The sequence below is a fragment of the Telmatherina bonti genome (assembly GCF_933228915.1).
Source record: "Telmatherina bonti genome assembly, chromosome: 3".
NCBI classification, from domain to species: domain Eukaryota; kingdom Metazoa; phylum Chordata; class Actinopteri; order Atheriniformes; family Telmatherinidae; genus Telmatherina; species Telmatherina bonti.
The window spans coordinates 32,787,489-32,791,395 of record NC_136621.1 but is presented as its reverse complement, the minus strand read 5'-3'; positions in this window follow the sequence as shown (position 1 = coordinate 32,791,395).

Sequence of the window (3,907 nt, the reverse complement as noted above, 5' to 3'; positions counted from 1 at the left end):
CACTTTTGTATATGAAAACTTTCTATGGAAGAAGAAGGCTGGCCTGTAAATCTGTTTCCCATCAGTGTCTCCTCACTCAATTGATCAATACAATAGTGTTTCATCCCTCCCATTCCAGTGTTGGATGGCCGAGAATTAAACCACTAAGCAGTTTGTAGTTATTGATGAGAAAGCTCTCTCTGCACACTGCTGTCCACCTCCATAAAGCACAGGAATTCAGAGGAAAATGGCTCGATGGGCAGCCATGAGTCACTCTAAGATGATTTCTGTAAATGCAGTACATCAGCCATTACTGGAAGTTCCTGCCCATAGATGAGGAAAAAAGTAGAATACAAATATGACTGCCTGGAAAAGAATAAGAGTGTGCGAGGAAATGATTTCTTGACCCAAACCTTGCCTTCCTCAGCAGGTAATTGTCAACAGTCATTAGATGTGTCCTGTCAACTTTACCTACCTCTATTGTTAGTGCTGACAGAAACAGCCAGATGCTGTGTGTGTGTGTGTTTAGCACAGTATATAATGACCAACATCAGTGTAACCATTAAAGTGAACCATTCTGCCTCTTCAGCAAGTGAAAGCTCAGCTCAAGCATTTTCAACTTACGCCAACATTTCCTCCACAAGCTGGAACTGAGTGATGTGAAGAGGCCACCGTAGTGCTGTAGACACAGAAATACACAAAAAAAACTCCAAAAAAAGGACAATACGTCAAATCTTAAGGTGGCAGCAAACTGCTTGCTGTGTGAAGATGTGGTAGTGTTTAGATGCTCCTTGGAGAACGTGACTTCTCCTCATGCTGGCCTGGTTTCCACATACCAGCGTGTTTGATATGCAAGTTCATGTGATTTGTCCAATTCAGGAAATTAACTTAATTCTGGATCAGCAGCTGGAGAAAGGTTAATTTTATTTCCTTTTTGAAAATGTGAATGGAATAAGCTCCAGCAACAAAATGGCTAACCATACTAAACAAGCTTGTTGGTTTATCTGCTTAGTGTGTTTTTAGGGCAGATTTAAAAAAGAAAATAACATACAAACAATTATACATGCAATTTTCACAGATTGTCCTTTTTTATTTTTCTTTCTTTCGTGTGTTTTAAGAGATGTTGGCTCAAAACAATTTAAAATATTAGATGAAATTAAAAGAAAATTTATCTTCTTGAGTTGTGATGGTCAAGAGTTTTTTTCTTTTCTAAATAAAAATATAACATTTTTAATAATTACTGGTTAATTTACAGTCAAGTCTAGCTCCGCATGGAGACAGCTGGTGGCAGGTAGCACCTCCTGTTGCAAACTTGGAGAAGCTTATCACTATGTTAAGTGTTTTGTGGAGAATCTTCTGTTCTTCTGGGCCCTTTGCACGGCTGGACGATTAGCTCCACTGGTTCCAGAGACTGGTTGCACTTTTTCACCACATACCATCTCATTGCAGACACTGAAGGATATCTCTGCTTCCTGAAAAAGTAGCCTGCTCTGTCCTTTCTTGTAGGTTGCTTCTGTGCTGCATTTCTAGTCTAGTCTGCTGCTCATCTGAACTCCCAGATATTTGCAGTCCTCCATCACCTCCATCTCTTCTCCAGAGCCCTGTTTACTCCTGTTCCTCCTGAAATCCACGGTCGTTTCTTTTGTTTTGTTCATGTATAAAATTCAGTATTGTTTCCGCCACTATTCCACAAACTGAATGACCAGTTCCCGTATTCAGCTTCTTGTCAATCACTAATACAAAGTACTGATACTGCCGAGTATTTCTGCAGATGACAGGACTCAAAGTTGTACCGGAGGTCTGAGGTGTGGAGGGTAAAGAGAAATGGTGAGAGTACAGCCCCTTGTGGTGCTCCAGTGTTACTTACCACCTTCTCAGACACACAACCTTTCAGTCTCACAAACTGTCGTCTCTTGTTTACATAGTCAGGTATCTTCATATTTTTTTCAGACTAACACCTGACAACATCTAACTTCAAATTTTCAATACAACTAATGCAGTTTTTTTTTTTTTTTTTTTGTTTTTTAGAGCAATTTCCTTCGTGGAGATTACAGAAATTCCCATTAATGGACTGGTGACAGACACACAGTCAGTTCAGGTCTTCAGGTTTTTACAGTTTGCTGCACTTGATGGAAAATGTCTCCTATGGGGACCAAAACTCTACAGTTGCCTCAGCTCAATAACATACTTCATTTATTAAAATACTCCCACAAACAGATAAACACTATTCCATACAGGTGTTTTTCTTAATATACTTTTATGGACTGCTTGTTTGTATATTTATTTTCCCCTTTGTGCTTTTATGTGGGTTTTCATAGGTATTTGTTTGCTCTTTCATGACATATTTTTTTTTGTTTTTGTGAAGCTGCTTTTCTAAGGTTACACATAATACCTTTAGAAATGAAAACTAGAAAAGAAAACATTATAATTAATGAGTATTAGAAAAAAAAAGTACACCCATGCAGTTTGTATAAGCTCTTAAACTGACCAAACACTATTATTTAATCAATAATAAATAATAGTCATTTTAAACAAAATGAACAAAAAAGGTAAATAGTTCTTTAGATTTGTTCATTCTTCTTAAAGCCTGTCTTATGAGTTTAATAGCATGAAAAAGTGTGGTAACAAATCAATGCTTGTTTGATGTTATTCACCAACCCTTCTGAAAAAAAAACCCCATAATGAATCAGATGGAAGGCAGTAAATGATCACTGTGCTGCCCTTTAGTTAGATGCAATAAAGATGACTCACTCTTTAACTGAAACCATATCATCATCTGTCATTATTGTCCGTGTGGAGATGGTATGATGACTGAATCAGCTGATACAGAGAAAAAAACACAATCCTGAAAAAAAAAAAAAAAAAAAATCCTGCATCTAGGAGTTAAAAAAGCGCCATGGGAGCTGACAAAGTCTCACACAAGTAACCTTCATCAGTCACCAGAGTGTATACATGCTGAAAGCACGTGATAGAGCTTTGCTTATCCAACAAACCTGATTTCCGAACAACAAAAGTGCTTCCTGCCATTTGTGGCATTTCCTAGCAGCTTTCAGTTGCTTGTGCATGTCTCCACATCCACAAGCAGATCATTTTTATTGTTGTGGAACTGCCCCCAGTTGTAGGCTGCAGGGTTTGGAAATGAGCCACAGAGATGGTATCTCCCTATCTGTAAGGTCAGCACATAAGGTTAGGGGAGTGTGTGAAAATGAGCATTTGATATTTACCCAGTGACTTCCGTATCGGGAGCTACTGACAGGTCTTGTTGCCAACACACACACACACACACACACACATATAATTATCTCTTGTGGGAGTTCCTGCAGCCCGCTTTCACCAGGCTTTGTTGCATAAAACACACACGCACTACTTTCACTGCACAAATGGGAAAACAAACTTTTCCGGTCAATTAAGAAGCCTTTTATTTTATTTATTTATTTTTTTTACTGTGAAGTTTCATTTAAGGTCAGTTTCTTTCTCTAACTGGTGCATGTGTACTTAAGTGATGTGCATGTAGCATGTTGTTTACTTTTAAACAGTTTTTTCCCTCTTACATGATGCAGTAATGTTCCTGCACATGGTGCTCATTGCATTCAAACAAGCATTTCATCACTCATGAACACCATCAACTTTCTCTTTTTCTACATTAGGTCACGCATGCACACTTCCACCAATAGAAAAGATGTTAATGCCCATTACTTCCTTCGATGCAGCTCCTTCGTACTCGGACAATAATATCCTACTCTATGTGGGTTGCAGAGGCCGGGAACTTGTTTGTCTTTTCCTAAATGTGAGCACACACATAGCGAACTGAAACTTTCAGCGTGCAACAAAAACACTTTTCCTTGGAAAGGAGAAGTGCTTCTCACATGCACTCATGTTGCTCCCCCCTCCAAACACAACAACACCTGCCATGAGAAACGTTGGTCAA